The sequence below is a fragment of the Lissotriton helveticus genome, chromosome 4_1 (genome assembly GCF_964261635.1).
Source record: "Lissotriton helveticus chromosome 4_1, aLisHel1.1, whole genome shotgun sequence".
NCBI lineage: Eukaryota > Metazoa > Chordata > Amphibia > Caudata > Salamandridae > Lissotriton > Lissotriton helveticus.
Window position 1 is genome coordinate 936,281,328 of NC_136063.1, and position 23,666 is coordinate 936,304,993.

Consider the following 23,666-nt stretch of genomic DNA (forward strand, 5'->3'; position numbering starts at 1 on the left):
AAACCATTTCAACTGCTTCCAAATCTAACCATTCACCATTGGTCCACTGGGTGCGTATGGGTTATTTGTTGTGTACACAGTCTGATAGCAACAAGTGCTAGGAAGTGTCTTAACACATTTCCAGTATTTTTTAATCTTTTCCTTTTATGGTCAGGAAAGTAAAATGTTACTTAGTATTTTTATTATTTTGTGTCCCTCCCTCTTAAATGCATCTGCCACTGCTTTCACTAAGTGAATAATCAGCCGTCAAAAATTCAAAAAAGGACCTCTCACTTTGTTCTTCTACCAACAACAACCATCATTTGCAAAATAAACTGTCCAAGATGTCTTCTCATTTCTAGTTACAGCGGGCATTGGTTGTTCCATGAATTCAAAACTCTTCTGCTTCCAGTCCCTGTTGCCAGGATGGCAAAAGTATTATTCTACAGAGCTTGAGAATTAGGAGTCTGGAAAGTGATGCTAAATTGATAACAAATTCGTAAACCCTCTTTCCCACTCTCTACCTCACATCTTAACCACTGGTGAGGATTCATACTGCTAAACAGCAAGTTCACAGCTTTATAGGAATATTACAGTCCACATTCTGTAAGGCACTTACAATCACGCATATACCTGCTACTTTACATCAAAAACATTTACATTGATTTTCTATTCATATTGTCAAGCCTTTCAAATGTATAAGCGTGAGACATAATAAAATACTACATATGTTACAATATTACTGGAAACAGGGTTAAGTGAAGTAATAAGCTTTTAAAGTTCTGTGTACAAAGTTCACCATTTCAGCAAGTTCCTTCAGCAGTGCCTATTTGCTCTTTTCGTGTTCACATCAGCCTGCACACATTAAAAAGGCAGGATCTCGTAAACAAAAAGAATTCAAGTGCACACACCGAGAAGTAAAATTCATTAGTTCCTCACTGTGCTTTTCTATTCACAGCAGGTGTTTTGTTTCAATAATTCACAACGTAATTATGTTAATATAGCAGACGTATTGTGTGACAAAGTGTATCTGTGTAGGTACAAGAGTAACTTTAGATGCATGCATAGAGAGGAGACATTTCAATTATTGAAACAAAAAGCCTAATTTGAACAACACAAAAAAGCTAAAGTATTGTTCTTTTAATCGTATCGTTATCATATTTGGCCTCTCAAACCAACAGTTCGCCTATCAAGGTTCCACTGAATACTGTCTGTCCATCTTTTTGCCACGCCACCTAACATTTTCACAACTTCCTTTGGCTAGACACAGCAAGGGAGAGCACCACACCAGTTTGCCACATATATTTATTATTTTGAAGCTACTTGAATAATGGACACAATATACATGAGAAGATTTCAGTTTTAGGCTGCACATAAATACACTAGGCCCATTTTTGCCTTGAGTGAGAAATTTCTGAAGGCTGCTGTGATCTCCCATGAGCAGAGTCCCTGGAACAGCATACTTCTATTGTGGTGGCGTTTCCTTTAAAATTATGGCGTTGCCTTCTTTGCCACACAATTCTTCGTCTGCTGAATAGTTTGTAGAGTTTAACTCAAATGTTGTTTGTAGATCACATTTATTGCAAGTTACAAAAATGTTGGAAATGGACTGCCACGAAGCATCTGACACTTAACAAAAGTGAATTGGTCACCACTCTATTTCAGCATTAAAGAGAAAAACATTTTGCTCAAATTGTGTTAATATACTCAGTTAAGGATGTGTGGGGCAAAGGCCGTCCTTTGTAGCATGAAACAAAAAACTGATATAGTGATGAAAGAATTATTTATCCCTCTTCATAAAATATTGTACCTTTATTACTTGCATAGCTTAAGCCTTACCTAACATAATTTTCATATAAGCCTCCATTTCAAGAAGTCACTTAGAGTTTACATATCTACTCGTCCGTTGCCTTTCCTTTCAAGGTCTCATACCTTGAATATTAAAACTCCTGCTATTGAGACACTCAAATAATTAATAGTAATGTACAATGTTGGAAAGAGGTTTTCACAGAGGCTTAGAAGTGTGCAAACAGTGCAAACCAAAATAAGACAAAAGATTGAAAACATTGGCAAGTTGCCAATAAAAGGTGTACATTTTTTATTTACATAAAAGTTTACATGTAGGCTTGTTTTCTGACGAGTGCAATGTTGTTTTTGTTTGTCCAAATTATTTAGCGCTGGGAGTTCGAATAGACAATGCTAATAAAACTGTATTCCTGTGTTGTTTTGCACTCACTTAGAGTTAAAAAGGAACAGAAAATTAAAAAATCTCGAATTTCTGTGGCATCTCTAATTATGTAGCAAAATTGAGCACTGAATATCCTCCATTTTAATGCAATGTTATTTTGGAGGAAATTCAGTAGATGGATTATAATCCATATTTGGGCCCACTTTTACTAACACTTTTCACCTGCTGTGTGTTATTTTGTAATGCAAACTTGGTTCAAATTATTGTGGTGGTATTTACCTTCCAACGCAAGTCAGGATTTGTGTTAGAAAGTTAGTTACATTGATGCAAAGTAGTACTTGCATCAAGGGGCATTCCATGGGTGGTAAATGTTTGTTACCATGCAACTACTCATGGGTTTCAATGAAAATCCCCATTTACTAACATTTGTAGGCAGGGATTTGTGTAAAACAAATCACACCTCCACGCAGGCGTAACAGTGGAGCAACTTTTAAAACTCTCCACATTTTTCTAACTTTGCATGTGTGCTGCACTGTACAGCACACAAAGTAAGTAGTGGAAAAAGTAATAAAGCATAGTTTTACAGAACGCAAAGACCCTTTCTCTTTGATGGAAGAGTGTGTGCGGTAGCTGATGGCAGTCTAAAGTGTGGCAATGCAGGAAGAGAGGAACACTTTCTGCTCTCTCCATTCAAGCAATGGAGCGCAGCAACATTGTTTGTTGTGCTGCACTCCATGAAAAGATAGTAAGACTGAACTCCAGCAATTGAAGGATTTTTTTCCTCCCTCCAAACTCTAAGGCCCTAAATAATAAATGTTTGATGAATATCATTTTGAATAGAATCAGCTGGATGGATATTGCTTCTTAAAAACAAACTAAGGCAGATATTTATCAAGGTTTTGCATGTCCCTTGCGCCACACGAGGGATGCAAGAGTGATGCAAAACCTAATTGAGATTTATCAAGTTGCGTGCTCTGAGTGGCTAGATTAATCTAGAGTAATGCAAGGGAGCACAAATTGATGCCTTGTGTTACTCTGTCGCAGGAAGGCATGTGATGGGTGGAGTGTGAGTGCTGCCATGCATCCACCCATGGATTCTGAAACATTTACAGATTTACCAACATTGGTAGACCAGGGAATGCATCAGAATTATACGCCTTACCACCAGAGATGCAATGAGGAGAAATAAATACGGTTATTTCTCTGCAAAGTTTTCTCTTCCTAATAGTGCGGCAATCTGCTCCACACTTAGAAAGAGGAAAATGCCGCAGAAAATTGTATTGTGCAGGAAGCTCCCCTTTCTGCACAAACAAATTCCTGCCTGCACCAGTGCTAGGAAAGGACAGGAATGCGCAGTATAATGGTAAATACGGCACATTCCTGCCCTTTCAAGAAGCGCAGCAAGGTGACTTGATGTGTTGCTTTGTGTGAATTGTTAATGAATATTGCCCAAAGATTTTCGAAAACGGTTGGAGAACTTTTGTATGAATGTCAAAATAGCTAGGCAATATTGCAACAATATATGACACTGATTTGTCTCTGATCATATAGGATCAAATGTATGACAAAACAATTTTTACATTCCCGAAATAGAGAATTTTCGGAAATTGCTATTTAGGGATCGCAAAATGGTATGTAGGAAAACAGCGTTTACCTAAAAGCAATTCCTAGTGTCACATTCGCAATTAGGTTATCGCTATAAGATAATACTACTTAATTTGTTTCTACTGGTGCAAATGGTTTTGCATTACTTAATTTGCGAATACCTAATTAGTAATCACAAATTAGGTAATGCAAAACCAAGGGTGTCTGGGGGCACATGCATCATTCATACATTTTGCATTTCTTAATTTGCGAAAATTACCGAATCGCAAATTAAGAATTGCAAAATGCTATGCATCATTTTTTTTGGTATTTATTTGTGATTCGGTAAAAATCGCAATTTTTACCGAATCGCAAATAAATACCGAATTCCTAACTGCTTTTTCGCAAATCCCATTGATTCGGCCCATAGGAGTCAATGGGAAGGCATTTACGAATTCGCAATTTGTTGATGCATTCCAAGGGTGCAGGGGGGGTCCAAAGGACCCCCCCCCCCCTGCACCCCTGAAATGTATTTGAAAGTGCATGTTTCAAACACACATGTCTGTAACATGACAGTTTAAAAAATGCATTTTTTTGCTTTTTGACAGATTTTCGCAAATTAACACGAGGGTCAACCTCGTGTTAATTTGCACTTCCTATTTCATAATTCACATTTTTTTTAAATGATGCATTGCATTTAAGGAATCGCACAAATGCGATTCCTTAAATGCATTCGCATTTTTAAGAAATGCAAAAAATGCGAATTCTGAAAAAGTTTTTGATGCATCCCAAAAACGTATTTAGGAAGTGCAAACAGCCGAATTTACCAATTCGCACCGTTTGCACTTCCTAAATAGGTTGATGCATGTGCCCCTTAGACCCCCCTGAAGCACTCCGAAAAAAAAGGTGCACATGTCAAGTGCACACATGCCCACTACATGGCACTCTGAAAAATGCATTTTTTTTAATTTTCAAAAATTGTACATGGTCACCATCGACTCAGGGTCGATGGTAGTAGCATTTTCTAAATTCACAGTTTGCATTTAGAAAAATGCTTGGTACATGTGCTTAGAGAATCGCAAATTGTGAATCCCTATTTGTAGTCACAATTTTAGGTAATCGCAAAAAATTGCCAGTACCTAAAATACACTGCCAAAGCCTTTCATATATCTTGAAAGGCATTTTGCATTCACACATGGTCAAAGTTTGCGATTTGCACCGTTTGCAAATGCAAAAAAGATTGACACGTGTGGCCCCTAGTATCTCTTATCATCTCTTTGTCCTGAGAACAATTTTTCTTTTCTTGGCCTTCATTTAGTCAGCTCTGTCTCATGATCTGCTCTTCCATTGTGGTGCAATTTCATTGTCCAGCCAACAGGCTTCAATTTCCATTTCAAGAATTTCGCTGATGTGACATATCGCTGATGATAGAATCAGATATGTGATATCAGAAATAGGGTTTTATACAGTGAATAACTACACAAAAGCACAGTGTTTTTGTCTTCATTTGTATCGTTTAAAGTGCAAGAAAAGGAGAATTTACATTAAATATATTTGATTCTTAAATAGAATGTAGTGCTGCATTTATAATTAGAAAATATCATTTTATTGGAAAATATAATGTGCTGCTTGAAATAGACATGCCTGAAATGCTGGTTACAAAAAAAAAATGAAAGGATAAATCAATACAATTTCAATTATGAAAACGTGATGCATGTTCCAGGCGAATATAGTGCTATATATTTTGTCCACAGCATTGATTAATATTTTTTACTCATTCTATTATTATATTAAGGCTATATGCACATAAAACAAGTTGAATACGTGTTTCCACATCTCCTTGTGTGTGCTTTGTCCACCTCAATAGAAACATACATTAGAAATGGGAAATGTGACTGTTTAGAGATGTTTTCTATAATATATTCTGCTACAGTAAAGGTAAATATGATTGGATAAAACCCCCTGGTTGTTTATGTGACCTTAGATTAGATGACTATTGAACACAATGTATTTATGTGTTTTAGAGTTCTATATAGCGCTAGGGAGCTTGCCATGAGCTATGTGAGGGGAGTGATTGGGTAATTGAGTGTTATTACACACATTGGGGCAGATTTACAAGCCCCCTGCGCCACCATTACGTCACTTTTTGTGCCGTACTGGTAGAGTATTTTACTGCTCCATATTTACAAGGACAGGAAAAGCCACCCTGTCTGGCTTTTCCTGTCCTTGTAAATATGGCCCCTTTACATGCAGCACTTTGCGTGAAAGGGGCATTCCTTGGGTGTTGCTGTCAGTGTTCCCACACAACACCAATGGAACAAGACACATTTCCAGATTTACGAGGAATAGTAAATCTGGAAATGCGTCTGAATGCTACGCCTCCCCAGGGGAGGCGAAGGAAGTCGCAACGAGGAGAAATGTTTTCATTTCTCCTCGTTTTTTCCTCTTTCATTGCTTCCTGCATTCTACAGCACGCATTGAAAGAGGAAAAGGCCTGTAGTGATTGTTTTTGTGCAGGAAGGTCCCTTTCCTGCACAGAAACAATCTCCCCATGACGCAGGCATCCTTGCACCATGGTGCCTGCACCGGCACATGGCAGCTGTTTGTGCACCAGCTCAGGGGAGAGCACAGGAGTGCGACATATTATAGTAAATATGTTGCTTTCCTGTGCTTTGGAAGAGGTGCAGCATTGCTCAGCCAAAGGCCTTGTGTTGCCGCGCTGTGGCACTTCCTCGTAAATCTTCCTTATTGTTTTCCATAAATATGGACAGCCAGCGACTCTGCCTCAGCTGAGTACAGTGATTGAAGTGGAAAGGCGTGATGAAGGACAATGAATTAAAAGTGAGCATTTACTTAAACAGCCAAATATGTGCCTTGCTCCTTTTACTGACTGCAGAAAATTGACATCGCCCTTGAGTAGTGTTTCTTTTTTGCACCAAAGACTCTTGGAGATTAGGAATATTTATGGGTGAAATTTGGATCCCTGCTGTGGGCCATTAAAAAAATGCAATAAACAGCTGAAATGGAGTCATTGGCTAAACTGAATGTTGAGGTCATGCTGAATGTGATGGGAAAAAAGCTAGCAATTCAACTGCAGAGGGGGTGAGCAAAAGGTCAAATGACACATGCGACAGCACAGAACAATAGATTCAGCAATAAGAATGCTCAGTGGGTTCATGTTCCTGCCAAAGAGATCTTTTTACATTCTACTGAGACTAAGTTCCCTAATATTTCTGGAAAGGTCAACGAGCTTATTCCATAGCTGTGTGTAGTCCGCAGGGAGTAGATTGCAGTCCCATTGGTAAATGAAGAGCGATGTGTAAATCATACCAGTTCAAATGCAGGAAAAGAGAACTCAGTTTCTCACCTTTCTGAAGTGGATAATTTCAGTACAGATGATGTGGTGAAAAAATCATTAACTATATAAGCACCAAGAGACAAATAAGATTTCCAACAAGGATTTCAATTTTTGGCGTGTAAATTACCCACAGTACTCTATAATGCGTTTTCCTCAGAGCTATTTAAATTTGTTATGGTTTCTTATTACTTCTTGCAAGCATTAGTTTCCAGCCCCATTTGAAACTGACATTTTTCCTGTGACTAGCTCCAGGTTGAAAATTCAGTGACATGATGAGTTAGTCCTGAAAACGTTGACATTTGGCAATCCCTAAGAACCCCATAACCCAATATTTCATGGGGTTTGTCAAACTCAATAAAACATGAATATTTGGGAAGCTTGAAGTTCACGCAAACTTGTCACCAAACATTAGAAAATCCAGAAAGTTTTGGCTTTAAAAGGTTCATCTATTGGATTTGTCAATGTGGTTTGATACAGCACAAGGCTGGGTGGGGATGCACATAAGAAAGCAACCAACCAATCGGAACACGGTGAGATTCAAAATGCTCTTGGGTGGGAGTATCACAATAAGAGGGAGAAAAGCCATAAAATCAAGCTCTAACAAGTGAGAGATACAACACAGCCATCTGTAGAGTCGGGTCTCTTAGACCCTTACTCTGCCTCCAGCCAGCTGTGTCATCATAGTCCCATCCAGAGGTGGGGGGGTGGGGGCAGTGATCTCCTTACAAGTAGCCTCAGAACTGAAAAAAATGAAAGCTCAGGCAAGGGTAGCAAGTCGTTACCTGTGCTGGTCAGCAAATTAAATGAGAAATATTCCTATCACCTGACTCCTGCCAAGCCTCATTCAGAGGACACAGTGTCTGGCGACAAGGAGGTGAAAGACCCCTTGTATCAAGCAACACTTACTGCCTACTTCGATACACCACCCGGCCGCATCCTGTACTAGGCGGCCCACCTGCTGCCCTCTGCCTGCACTGTGCACTTGGCACTCCAACACCCCGGCCCCGGTGAGTGTGCATCGTGCTCCCCCAGTCTGCTACATCTCCAAAAGAGCCTCACATGAGCGCTTTGCATGCTGATCCACTGCGTTGGTACCAGTGAGTGCTCATCATGCTCTAATGCTAGCTGAGCTTCCCAGGGTGAATTCACTATGCTGCCAAGGCTGTTGTGTCTCACGACCCTAAGCAGCTGCCAAATAGCCCCCCTGCTGTGGCCATTATTCTGCTAAGCTGGCCACCCTCACTGGCACACAGTGCTGCCACAGTGCCCTGGGCCTCCACTTTACCTCAGAGGTCATCTTGGATTGAGGTGGTCCCTAGTCATATGTCCTTCCTGCCACTACATGTGGACTTCTTTGATTGGGAGGCATTTCATTTCTGTATCACACCTACTCTGCCCGTCTGTCTGACGCAAGTGGATTGTGATCTTGTCTTTTCAACCTAAAGCCATCTTGACTGCTTGGTTTACTAATCTTTGCTATTGTAGATCTTTTGTTTTGGTGGCTCCGCATACATGACCGTGCAATATACCAAACATGAAAAGATAAGTGATCTGTTTACTTTGTTACAGCTGCTCATTCAAGCAATGTGAGGAACTTCTTCTGAATTTGTTCACTTTACTATTGTGTCCAACTTACCCACATCTCATGCTATACCAACATTTTACGGAAGAGGCAGCAGCACTGTAAGGACAGCAATCCACTCGTAGAGAAAGGCACTCAGAGAGACTCAGTACAGTGAAAGCTTTTGTCGAGGGAAATCTTCCCCTAAGAACTATTTTCACCCAAAAATAAAATGATCCGCATTCTGGGATAAATCAGTGATAATGTGTGCCAAGTGCAATTGCCTTTCTTACAAAAAAAGATAGACATTCATATCATGTCTAATTTTCAAAAAAGTGTTATGGCCCAAGGTATAGCTCAGGATGCACCTGCAGCTTGCACCAGCCACCGTCCCACCAGGGCTTCAAAATGCCAATAACAATGGCCTAGACGTGCATCAATTATCATTTTTAGGGTATACTGATTTGCTAAACCGAAGTGCTCTGCTTCAAATAGTCAGACACCACCACCATGTAGTAGACTGTCATAAGAAAAGTTACAGAGTTAAGAATTAAATACTGGTGTCCAGAACCAGCAAACACCAGCATAAGTTAACCACGGATGTATGACGTTACAACGCATGCTATTACAACACATGCCTTTACGACGCAAGTTTTACAACGCAAGTCGTTACAACGACTTGCGTTGGGGGGCGCTGGATAGTGAATAGTTTAATTTACTATTCCAACTCCAGTCCCCGTGGATAGTAGGGAAGGTTTTGGAAACTATTCCCTATCCTAGAGCGCCCCCCAGCGCAATTCGTTGTAAAAGTTGCATTGTAATATTTGCGTCGTAAAGGTACTTTGTTGTAAAAGTTGCGTTGTAAAGGATGTTCCCTGTTAACCACTGCTTTGAGACTGGTTGAAATCTTTAAATCAGCCATTATTTTTCTGCATCAATTTTTCTGAGAAGGTCCCTATTTTTCCTACTGTGCTGCCTTTCTTTTGTGCACTTCCATACCTGACCCAGCTGAGCACTACCTAGATGCTGGCCCAGGCTCAGACAGGAGCTGTCCATCCAAATAACATAAAAGTGGTGGTATCTGCAGCACATGCACTAACGCAGCAAGTTGTCCTATGTGCTACAGAAAATAAAGCACTGAAATAGGTAGCAGTGGTTTTCTCCTAGCTCTGTGTTTCGAAGCAGGGCCCCTTCCCCACCTCACCCACACCTTGCCTGTGACTAGGGCTCTGTCGCAATGAGGCTTGTTTCAGTCAAACTTACTACTACCCTTCGTTCTGGTCCACAGTCCGGGGCGCCACTGCCCAGTAACATAATGACTCCTGTTGATATGATGATGTCTCAAGGTGTTAACATAATTTATCTGATGAAGGTCAATACACGCTTCCCAAACCCGTGCCAGAGGGCATCGTGGTGGGCCAACCATGTAAAATGCTGCGAGCCACCTTGGGAACTGTGCCCAGTTGACATGCACTTCAAATGCTTCTTTTTATTCTATTACCTGTATCCCAGGAATACCACACAACTTGGTGACCTAAGAAGCCACACACTTTATTCATACTTGAAATTAGTTGTTAGGTTTGCTAAGGAGCAACGGTTAGCTGGCAACGTTCTTATTTCTCATGGAGTACTGGTCCATCTCAACTACCTCAACCAATGTGGCACCAACCCTCACAAGCATATGGCGTTAACATCCACTCCAAAGAATATTTCACCAGTGTGCAGAGTTCTGGCAAATGGTCAACAAAAATAACTCTGCTGAAAGTAGGCCCAGCTAGTCCTGAGAACTTTGCACGTAGTAGCATCCACTTGTTCAGAGCACAGTTCCTCCTTTGGGGTAATAATGCTGAAGCTTTTGATTCATCTAATCACTTAGTAAATTGAAATGAACAATGACCATCTATTTCCCCATGCCCTCCACAACCCCTACCTGTATCTCAGTCATGGGTTGTTGGGTGCAAATTCAAACACTGCAGGCTGGTTCTGGTGTTTCCAGAACCAGAATGTATGACCAGAAAACACCAGACAATGTGTAGTTGCTTGGAGCGTTTTCCCCTTTGTGATGAGGACCTTTGTTGCATGGTATCCATAACCAAGAGCTTGGCTGATGTCTTGGTTCATTATGCTATACTGTATGCCCAAATTTCCTGCCAAGGGTCACCACCATATACGAAGATCTTTTCCTAGCCTAAGTGAGAAAGGGACAGAGTCATATTCTCTGTTAATGTTCTATGTATCACGTTGACCATGGTACGAGTATCAGTTGGTCTTGTTCCTTCAATATCTGAGTTTAGTGCCTTTCCTGGGTGTTTTTTCACTTTTAATCAGTTAAGAGGTCACATACTTCTTCCTATGAATCCTTGATCTTTTGCCTTGGTAGGGTTTTGTTCATTATTTGGACTTTACAAATGTATTTGTAAGTGTCTTTGCAGGGTTAAAAAAATGGTCACAGTCAAAATCACCTTTATTCAGTCATAGTATGACCATAAAAGCAAAGAATAAAAACACTTACATCTTCATAAACATAAATAACACTTTAAAATCATAATAAAACAATTTGTCATTAAAGTTAATAGGTTCTTCTCACTTTGATAGTAGCAATGATATAGCTAAGAACAGCAGTGCAAACATCAAGTGATTGTAAACAGATTTGTCTTCATTGCTAATTTTACCCAAGGTATTAATCTCACAGGCAGAGCACTTGCAGCCACTCGCTGAGTAGCATCCCTCAAGGGACAGTTGCCCCGAGAGAACACACTTGGGCACTTGTCTTTGTCTCTCCCTTTTCTCGGTTCTGCCTTTTGGGTACACCCATGATGATTCTGTCAGATCTCTCAGGCAGCTTTTTTGTGATGATGTTGGAGTTAAATGCAAATGTGAGATATATGTTCTTTCAGTAGTTAGAGATATCTTATTAGTTCATTGAAGTTTGTTCCAAAATTGCAGGTTCCCTTATAGCTAACTGTGGAAGATTGGAAGATGAACTGTTGAAGATTGGATGATGAATATGCTTGCATGATTTGTGCCCTTACTTGTTCTTGGAAAAGTGATGATGGTAAAAGTGCAACTTGAATTCCCAGAATGCAAAGTGTTGTTGACTAAAAGTTCATTACTGGTTGATGTTGTCAAAATTACAGACCTAAAACGTATAAATGTTGTTGATGTATGACATGGCATCAAATAAATGTATTTTTATTATTACAGACAAGCACAATTGTAGGTGCCTTTTACTTTCAAATCCAAACTATGATGAAGAGAAATGTACTGTATGTTCTTCACAGGGAACATGGCACAAAGCAAGCTCTATTGAACCTAAACAAATCCACTTTGCAAACACTGTCATTGGCATTCTCTTTAAAATAGAAGAAACAAATTTAATTGAATGACAAAGTCACTGTCTTTGTACACTTCACTTAAGGGAGTTAGGCGGAGAGCAATCGAGTCTGACTCCAGTAGGATACAATATAATTAGGGCTCCAGGTTTCATGGTATTTATTTTTTTGCCATTACTGTCTGTACTCATCCATATTTATTTGTTTCCTAATTTAATCTGTATTTATCCACATTTATTTTGGGTTTTGTGGAAAATTAAGCTGAAATTAGGTTATTTCCACATTTATTTAACCAATAAATATGCACTCATGCTTGAATGTCTAACGGATTTCAGTGCTGAGAACACCGGCAGAAGATAAATCAGTGAACATAAGTGAAAATATGCAAATTTCAGTAAAAACCGTGTGCATATCTACTGCTGTTAAAGCCTCTTGACTAAAATTCCCTTCTTTTTTAACCCCCTTATCTCTCATTCCACACAGCTATTGGCCTGGCAGTCATGGCAGACAGTATTTAGAATTACTCAAAAAGCTACTCAATTTCCTTTTTTATACACATCTAAAAATAAATACAGCCTGTATTTATCTGTAAAAATCAGTAAATATGGACAACAGGGAGTCTTAAATATAATACAGCAAAGGCACACAATACAATCCCCTGTACAATCTGACATAACCCTTTAAAATGAATGTGTTTGAGCACATACAGTAGGACAGCTAAAATGATGAACTAGAGAAAAAGCACAATGGCATTGACGCTTCTGTGGCTAAGATACCATCCTAACTATACCATATGTATTTGCCACAATGTTACAATTATAATGCACCAATGAAGCCGAACAGTGTAAACATGGATCCACTTTTGCTTATGTGTCCTTTCAGAGGACTGGGCTGGACTGCTTCTGCTGGACCAGGACCATTGCCGATGAAATAAAGAATGATGTGTTGGAATGTGCACAATTATCAATGATTCAGAATAATCTAGGCATCTCCGTCCAGCACCTTTTATGCTGTCTAGTTCCAGATAAATGGACATATATGCACATAATTTTCCCTTGAATCCTTGTGGGTCTCAGGTCTTCTCAATAGGGCCCTGTAAGAGCCACTAAATAGAATGCTACAATGTATCAACTTCTAGCCTAATTTCTAAGCCAAACTCTTTATTTCGGTAAAATACTGTAAAAGAATCAAAGATTCAAGATGGGCTTCATACATATCAATATACAGACAGACAAAGCATATAATTAATTTGAACAGTACAGTTAAAAAATGGCAATCCGAAGAAAAGTTATGATAGCAAACAGTGAGCCTTCTCTTCTGCGGCAGCAAAGACCTGGAACGAGCTCCCAGTCAACTGATCCGGAGCTGCACCCCCCCAGCGCCTTGAGACCCTCATGGGTGAGTAGCGCACTTTTTAAACCCCCTGATTGATTGATTGATTGAATACAGATCGTGGTTTTTATTGCAGCAAAGAAAAGTTACTGTGCAAATTTGGGAAAGTCCAGTGTCTAAAGTGCAAATACATTGGATGATAAAAGTTACGTTCACGAGCAACACATGGTTGGGTTAAAAATCAATTTTAAAAGCACCAGTCATCACAGTAAAAAGAGCTAAGAAAGCAATTTGAGTTTGCTTGTGAACAGAAGTTAAAAAGGGCTGTTTGTGTTTTAGAGTGGATAGCTGTCATGGGAGATCTGCTTAATGAGACAGGTGATCATATCAGGAACTCTCAAGAGTAGGCCGGGAGGCTGTCAGTGCCCTCCTTCTGATCGCCCATGAGTGGCCCAAAGATTTCACAGCTGCGCACACGAGTACAAGTTTTGCATCAGATTTCAGTATGTGCAGGGCCACTCTGAATTCTCGGGTAGCGAGTTGCCTACAAACAGGGGACAGCCATTTACTCCTGGGTTTTGCATATGATGTGCAAGCAAAAAGGAAATGGTAAATGGACTTGTGCGAACAGAGGCAACGGGGGCAACCCTTTGGCTGTGCCATATTGGTTGACAATGAATTTGTGAATGCATTGATTTTCAGGCTACCATACCTAAATTGGATGTATAGCTTCCTGTCAGCCGGCACTTTGATTATATCGAGGTATCTTTCTAAGGTGCGGCTGATCTTGAAGTCTCTAAATTCTTCGGTTAATCTGCCCTGGCTGCCAACTCTATATGCATTTTGCTCAACCCATTCCCAGTAAAGTGATGTAATCTGTCTTCTAGTGCAGGATGGTGGGCAGACAATACTGTGACCTACAAGGCCTATACTAGACATGAGGCTTTTAACATGTTTGATCCACCCTTCTTGGTCCATGGTATCTAAGGCACAGACCTCCTCAAAGGCAGCAGCTTAGGATGACAGTTCCAGGGGTTATACCATCCACTGCCAAAACAGCAGGGGGCAGAGCTTTGCTAGGTCACGAATGGGTTTAATACCCATGTCGAGCATTAGTGGGCACACAGGTGTGCTCTGCGGCAGGGATGCAAATTTTTTGAGGAACTTGATCTCCATGTTTGTCAGGTCACTTACTCTTGCCGTGCCCCATAGAGTGCACTGCTCACAGCCTTACAGCTGTATAGTTTCAGTGTTGGGGCAATTGGCTTACTGTAGGAGAGACAGTGTTCCTTGCGCAGAGCCCCGGTTACCTGGAAACATTTGTGGAAGGCCTTGCTGAGATCGTGCTTCCAGGCTTGGGGCCCGATGTAGGAGCACTAATACCGGTCGGAAACGGCCGAATTCGGCCGTTTCCGACCGGTATTATGGTTTTCTTATTTAGGGGGCTACATAAGTACAGATTCGGTAATTTTACCGATTCTGTACATTTACCGATTCGGTAAAATACCGAATCGGTAAATGTACAGAATCGGTAAATAAAGATGTAGGTGGCACTCTGAAGAGTGCCACAGGCCTTCAAGAGTCGGTATTTTACCACCCAATCCAATTGGGTGGTAAAATACCGAATCCAGGTGTGCATGCACATCTGTGCATGCACACCTGTGCCATGTGACACACTGACATGCCCTTAGGGCATGTCTGTGTGCCACATGGCACACAAGCCTGTAATCGGGGTGCTAGAGGGTGTCAAAGTGACACCCCCTGCACCCATGCAAGAATAGGTAATTACCGAATCGGTAAATACCGATTCGGTATTCCCCATTGATTCCTATGGGCTTCAAGGCCCATAGGAATCAATGAGGGATACCGAATCGATATTTACAGAATCGGTAAATACCGAATCTTACAGATTCGGTATTTACCGAATCAGAATTACCTACATTTACCCCCCTCTAATTTACCACCTCTTAAATACCGAATCGGTATGATTCGGTATTTTAGAGGTGGTAAATTAGATTTACCTACATCGAGCCCTAAATCCTTTCACAATTAAGGGCCAGATGTAGGTAATTCATATTTACCGACTCTTAAATACCGAATTTTACCGATTCGGTATTTAAGAGTCGGTAAATATGAAGGGGGGAGATGTAGGTACTTCCAGATGTTGAAATACCAAATCTTTAGAATTCGGTATTTACCGATTCGGTAAATACCGAATCGGTATTCCCTATTTTCCTATGGGCTGTGAAGCCCATAGGAATCAATGGGAAATACCGATTCGGTAATTACCGAATCGGTAAATACCGAATTCTGCAAGGGTGCAGGGGGTGTCACTTTGACACCCCAAAAATAGGCATGTGCGCCATGTGGCACACAGACATGCCCTAAGGGCATGTCTGTCTGTCACATGGCTAGGTGTGCATGCACACATGTGCATGCACACCTAATTTCGGAATTTTAACACCCAATTGGATTGTGTGTTAAAATACCGATTTTGTAGGGCCTTTGGGACTCAGAAGAGTCCCACCTACATCTTGGATTTACACAAATACCGAATCGGTATTTTACAGAATCGGTAAATTTACCGAATCGGTAAATTTACCGATTCTGTAAAAATATGCCCCTACATACCAATTCTTCAATACCGGTCGGTAACGGCCGAAAATACCGATTTTCGGCCGTTACCGACCGACCTACATCTGGCCCTTAATTCCCAGGTAATCAAAGGAGCTTATTCTCTTCAGAGGATATTGTCTAAGAGCAGATTTTCCTTGAAGGACTTGTGGGGATTCAATAGCATAAGCTTGGTTTTAGATGTATTTATTTCGGGCCTCCTCCTGTCGCATAAGAGCTTGAATTGATTCAATAATTTTTGCAATTAAAAACAGGGTTACAGAATTTCATTATGAGTTGTCAAGGGCACCAAAAGAGCATCAGACACAGTTTAAGGGAAACAAGTTACTGCTCCAAATGTCTACAAAGAAACAAGAGAAATAGGACTGCTGGTCACATGAGTGGGCTAGCATCCACAGTAGACTCACCAGTTATACTTTTGGACCTCATTTTGTCACAGTGATTCTGCTGGTAAAGCAGAACTGCTCCTTGGGATGGCAGGACATCAGAAAGTAGAGACGGAGTCTCTCTACAACAACGGGTAGATGTCGGCCCAAATCCTGGCTCACTTGAACTCTTAACCTTCCCAAAGTAGCAGGTGATTTTGGCAACCTAGATCATGACCCTCTGGTACGAAAGGGAATCGTGTAAATAGTTCATCACCTTTCGTCTCTCACGCGGGCCTGTCCACAGTAAACAAAGGACAGACATAATGAAAGGTTACAATACATTTTTTTAAACTGCTGTAGTCTAATATTAAACAAATGTGCTGCGATAAGTAGGCAAATACAACTAAGCAGCGTAATCAGCATTACTAGCAGTATATAATAAACAACCCCACCATTGCAAATTATCTGTCCGCCTATGCCTATTCTTACTGTGTAAGCAACAGGTTATATAAGTGATCTCTGGGATTATCAATGGACCCCATATCTGGTATACATGGTTAGGTGGTCCGCAACATAGCTGTAAACTCAGTTTATGCAAAGTTGCATGTCAGGCTGTGTGGCAATTGGTTCCAGGACAGGTATATGATAAAACTACTGTGTTGGAAATTGCAGCTGTGCTGTTGTGTTATGTCTAACACATTAGGAGCTGTTGCTGACCGGGCAAAAGAAAACAGTACTCTATGTTGTTATGCATTCCTAGCAACTCGGTGCACAATGTGCATATTGAATCCCAAGAAGAATCATTGAATAACAATCAACATGTACAGCGTGTTCCTAAAATAATGTCACGAAAACAAATGTGGTATGTGTATGGCTGTGCAAAGCAAAAACAGCCTAAAAGATCTAATACACTAAACTAAGGGAAAACCAAACTGGCCCAGAAGGGCATCACTACAATTTCTCATAAACAGCTTGTAGTGGTGAAAACTTTCATGTGGTGGAGGCACCCACACAACATTGGCACTCCAATGGACCCTCAGGTTCCAAATAACAACAGGAGAACTGGGACTTAGATATAAGGACCAATCACACTTTCAAACAGCAATATCTACAGAACTGTACTAGCTAGATAAGTAGTTCAAATGGTTACATAATCATTACAACCAGTGTCAGTGAGGAAAACAGCTGCATTTATTGCGGGCTAGACATATCATGAGATCTTGCTCCAGAGACCTCCATTTGTGCTAAATCATGAATGAAAAAATCTACTTTAGTGTCCTATCCTAGACAGACATTTATCTATGCTGGTATAGCAACGTTTCCCTATGCATCTAGAAGTGAGTATCACTTTGGGATTTCTGCTCCTATGCTAGCTGCCACATGAGCTACCCCTCTTAGACTATTTTGCACAACCGCTGTCTCGTTATGCAGTAGGTAAAAATTGATGCATCGCCTTTGAGCCAAAAACTAGCCTAAATTGCGGTGGTAAATGTAGGTCAGAGTTGTTAGGAAGAATGCTTAACATAGAACTTCGGCTCCATCTACGGAAGAGGTTATATGATGTAAATATTCACTGAGAAATTTTGCAGAAGGTGTTAACTTTATAAAACGAGGCATAGAAAAAAACAGGGCGCCATGTAATTCTTAACTCAAAAAGTTTACTTCTAATAATGACATTGCGCATACTTCCACATACTTAACTGCATCATGGATGTGAAACATGCTTAAATGAGTAATAGGAAATTAAAAAGGGGAAATGAGAATGTGATATTCTCCCCTCAGAAGAGAGGAATTATAACATCCAAGCTTCTCATAGGCATTAGTGTCCTCTACACAGCCCACAACTGCACGCCTTCTCACACAGTCATGTGTTTACTCTCTGCTTACATTCTTATATCACTTCATGGGTTTTTCATCTGTGAACTTGTTACCTCTTATCTCCTTAACTTCTCCAACAGCTCATTCATTCCTTATCTCTTTTGTAAAAGCTGTTGTCAAGCATCGAATTAATGTACGTGCTGATATTAATTTAAATTCAGCTTAGTTTGGGCGTTAAGATCTTTTGGGCTTATTTACAAACTCCTTGCGCCGCTGGTGCGTCACTTTTTGTGACGCACTGGGAGAGCATCTTGCTGCCTTATATTTACAAGGACATGTAAGGTCACTCTGCTTGGCTTTTTGAGTCCTTGTAAATACGGCCCCTTTACACACAGCACTTGCGTGAAAGGGGTGTGCCATGGGTGTTGCTGTAGGTGTTCCCACGCATGACTCCTGCCGCATTTCCGAATTTACAAGAAATCGTAAACCTTGAAATGTGTCAGAATGCTATGCCTCCCCAGGGGAGGCGTAGGGAGGTGCAACAAGGAGAAATGTTTTCAGTTCTCCTCGTTTTTCCTCTTTCTGCTGTGCTCATAGAAAAAGGAAATCGCCTCTTGTGATTGTTTTTGTGCAGGAAGATGTTCCTTCCTGCACAAAACAGTCATCCCCGCAAAGCAGGCACCCTTGCACCATATTGCTAGGGTGCCTGCGTCGGCGCATGGCAGCCCATTGTGTGTCAGCGCAGGGGAGAGCAAAAGGATCCGTCATATGGTTGCAGATATGACGCTTCCCTGTGCTTTGTAAGTGACTCATTGTGGCACAGCAAAATGGTTTGCGGCACTGAACTGAGTCTCGTTGTTGTAAATAAGGCCCTTTATACTCTGAATGGGGACAAGAGTGAAAATGATTCAAGGTCATTTACATCATCAAGTAGGATGAAGAGTAGACTCTGTTGTAGACTGATACGTAGTGAGAGGTGAAGGGATCTGTATCACTGACGTGAAGTGTTGCCTGAAGTGCGGAATCTTCTGCCCATCTCTGCATTGCAGGACAGATGCCTGAGGTGAGGTGGGATGCTGTTTCAAGTTCTGGGCATGCTGACAGGTTATTGAGGTGGGTTTGATGTTTAGTGGTGTTAAAAGGTTACTAAAAGGTAATGTAGAACAATCAGGGTGATTTCATCTGTGACTTTGCTGCTGCTTATTCTGTATCTGACTCGATTGTCAGACAAAAGGTATTATTTGCTGATGTCTTTGTGATTGGATTGTGACAGGTTTATTTTTAGAGATATCAATATAGGACTAGCTAGGTTGTGTTAGTGAGACTCAGGAGGTACATCTGCGGACAAACCATTAGGTTTGGTCATGAAGCCCTCACACACCAACCTAGTTGGTGTCATGCTTCATCATCGGGCCCACCACAGTGACACCGAATGTGTCCCGGGTGTGCTGCGACTCCAGATTACTGAGGAGCTGGTATGCTTACTGAGTGTGCAGTGATAGTGAGAATGAACGTGAAAGGTTAAAAGCTATACAGGTGGTCCCAGTTCCCGAGGGTGAAAGGTAAATTTTAATATCTGGGCCCCTGTTAGCAAGATAAAAAGGCTGTGGACGATGTGGAGTGTATTAAGAGCTCCTACGTCCTTTGTGGTCTACATGTTTCAGCCAGGCCTTTTGATTAAAACTGGCTTTCCTCAGGACCAATGAGTATGTGTGGGTGACAATAAACTATATTAAGTGACAGTGTGTGGTAAAAAAGTGTTGCACGCGCTAAGGTGCTGTACGTGTAAGAGGGGGATTCCCTCTGCTTTACTGTACATAGAACATAGAAACAATACAGACATACAAGGGAGAACCAGTGAGAATGATATTTTACAAAACACAACAATTGGCCGGCTTCTAGTGTGCGTGAGCGACCTAGAGCGGCAGATAACGTGGCCATGAGCGTTTTACATGGCTGTAGTGATATATGGCGGTAAAGTTTTAAAACGCAGTGGCGGTGGTGGGCTACACAGCGAAACAAGCATAGCGTGAGGTACAGGTAAGTATGGTACATAATTCCTCACACTTGCTACTTGCTGTTAAAGCCTCATGGGTCACTTGGCAGGGAGGGGAAGAAGACCCTAAACGTTGTAAAAGGCCAGAGTTAGGATGGTACCTGTGGGGAGAAAATGCTGCTTACCCAGAGCGTCGTGTAGAGATCACTCGGTTACTCACGGTATTTCCGATCAGCGTGCTCCTGCGACCTATCGTCCTGCTCCAGTGTCCCGAGTGAAGTTTGCAAGGCTCAGGCATGGGCTTAAATAGCTGGTTCAATTGGTTGCACCTGGAAAAGGGAGGAGGGTGCGGTCGCGCTGACACAGAGTACGCGTGTGCAAGGAGACAGAGGCACTCGCGTCGCGCATGCGCGGAGATCAGTACCGCGCATGCGTGTACCGCAGATATCTACACATTAGCGCATGCGCATTAGAGAAGTGTAGAAAAATTATGGCAAGTGTCATGGGACCGATGTGTAATGGCCCTTTGGGGGTAAGGAGATGATATAAAGCAACTAGTGGCGACATATACACACTAGCGCATGCGCATTGGGGAAGTTGTCATGGGACCAATAAATAATAGCCCATTTGGGACAAAGAGATGATTAAAAAGCAACTGTTAGCGAATTAAAAAGGATTATAGGCAAATACAGAGATGGGACAGACCACGAGTCTGAGCGTGGACAGGGATACAGACTTATGTTGTGAGCAGACATGGAATGTTTATTTGGATAAGGCATTCCACGGAATGGAATCATTGAGCCCCTCTATGTGGGTTGAAAGGCGGTAAATCCAGCGTTGCTCTTTGGAGAGTAGTGTTTTCTCATCGCAGCCGGATAGTGCGAATTGTTCAATGACTGTCCAGGTGAAGTCATTTGGGGTGTGATTTTCGGTGATGAAGTGTTGGGTCAGCTTGCTGATGTTTTTACCACAGCGCATTGTACTTCTATGTTCAGTCATCCTGGTTCTGACTTTCCTGGTGGTCATACCGATGTATCTCAAGCCACAACGACAGGTGATCAAGTATATTAAGTTGGATGAGTTACAGTTGGTGAATTGTCGTTGTGTCCAGGTTTTTCCATTTTCCAAAGATAATGTTTTGGAAGGGGTGGTCAGGTGGCAGACGCTGCAATTGTAACATGGTTGGTGGCCTGTTATTTCTGGTAGACCCCATGCATTCAAAATTGTCTGGCCTGTTTGTTGTTTCTTTCTGGGTCTCGTAGATACCAGTTGGTCTTTCAGATTTTGGGCTCTTTTGTATGCAAACCGAGGGGGATCCCAGTTCCTGGTGCCTGAATTGATGATCTTCCAATTCTTGCGGATTATGTTGGAGACCTGGTTTGAGGCGGTATTGTAGGTGGTGACACATGTCATGATGGGCGTTTCTTGTGGTTTGACAAATGTTTCGAGAAGAGCCTCTCTGTTCTGGTTGCGTGCTCTTTTGCAGGATTTGGAAATGATTCTGGATGGATAACCCCGGTCTTCCAACTTGTGGACCAAGGCTTTTGACTGGTGTTTGAAATCGTGGAGGTTGCTGCAGTTCCGGCGTATGCACAGAAACTGCCCAAATGGCAAATTCTCCCTCAGAGGTCTGGGGTGGAAACTGTCAAAACGCAGTAAGGAGTTCCTGGATGTCGGTTTGTAGTGAGTGGTTGTTGTTAAGCCTCCCTGATCAGGTCTTATATTGAGGTCCAGAAAAGCTAGTTCTGTTGGGCTGCTGGTGCAGGTGAACTTGAGAAACGGGTCAAGGTTGTTGATCCAAGCGAGGAAGTCTTTTAGTGTCTCCTCATTGCCCTCCCAGACAATGAAAATGTCGTCGATATATCGACGCCAAATTGTTATGTTAGCTGAGTAGGGGTTCGTGGGGGCTTCGATGTTCGTTTGTTCAAAATGATGGACGTATAGCCCCGCCACGCTGGGCGCAAAGACACTCCCCATAGAGGTACCATTGGTTTGTAGGAAAAATGTGTCCTCATATTCGAAATAGTTCTCTTTCAATGCTAATGAGGCGCAGTCCAAGATGAAGTGACGTGGGGTGCGATGTTGCCAATCAATCTCCATCAGGACATCGTGGAGTACCTTCAGTGTGGCATCTTGGGGGAGGCTCGTATATAAGCTTTCAATATCCAGTCCGACCAGAAGATGTTTATCTGGGTCGAAACTGACATCTCTGATGATGTTGAGGAGATGTTTCGTGTCCTGGATGTAGGATCGAGTTTTCTGAACTAGCGGGTTGAGGTAGTGATCACAGAACCGTGATAACGGTTCTAGGAGGGATTTGATGCCTGACACTATGGGTCTTCCCGGTGGTGGGGTGACCCCTTTGTGCACTTTGGGCATGATGTAGAAGTAGGGTACTTTTGCGTCACATGTGTTGAGATATTCAGCTTCTTGCTTCGAGATGTAGTCTGCGTCAGAAGCCTCTTGCACTAGTTCTGTGATCTTTTTCTGTAATTCTTTAGAGGGGTCTCTCTGTAGTATTCTGTAGTTGCGAGTGTCGCTTAGAAGTCTGCGGCATTCGGTGTCGTAGTCGCTTTTGTTCATGATGACTATCCCCCCTCCCTTATCCGCTGGTTTGATGATGCGAGTGGGGTCATTTTGGAGTTTCTTGACGATTTCCCTGTCTCGAAAGGAGAGGTTATTGAAATGGTTTTGGGGCTGTAATTTCTCGACCTCTGAGTATACTGCCAACTCAAAGGTGCTGATCTCTACTGGCACAGTGGCAGGTGGCGGGGTGAAGTTGGATTTAGGTTTCAGGCCTGTTTCATTGATGATCTCTGGGTCATTGGGTTTCTCCTTATTTTCGAAAAACGCTTTTAACCTCAGTTTTCTGAAAAACTCGGTCAGTTCGACATGGAGTTTGAAAGTATCTAGTCTGGTGGTGGGAACGAACGACAGTCCTTTATTAAGGACGCTGGTTTCCTCATTGGTGAGGGGTGTATCAGAAAGGTTGAACACTAGAGTGTTAGTATTCGCTGGTTCGGTTACTTGCTGGGGCCTGCTTGCTCTTTGGCTTTGTTCCTTGTGTTGGCACTCACTGGGTCCTCTTCTGCTGTCCACTGTGCTGGTTGAGGTGCCCACTGTACTTGCTGGGGCGGATTCCTTCTCTTGCCGCGAGGTCTGCGGCCTTGGCCTAAAAAAGGATATCTTTGGTTTGGGTTGTTTTGGTAATACGGCACCTGGCCAGGAGGGTATAGTGGTGGATATCCATAGTATGGAGGCATGGGTCCAAATGGTGGTGGTCCGAAATTTTGGAATTGTGGAGGGCCTTGCCAAGGTTGTGCCCGTTGTTTACCTCCACGGCCTCTCCCTCTGGCTTTGTAGGATCCATTACTGGAGCCGCTAGATATGGAGCTGTTGTCTCCAGAGCTATCAGTGTTCTGGCCTTTTGTGGGTGCAGTATATCCGTCATCAGCGTAAGGATAGGTTTTTAAATAGCTGAAATTCTTGAGGTCCTTTTCGAATTTCTTGATCTTG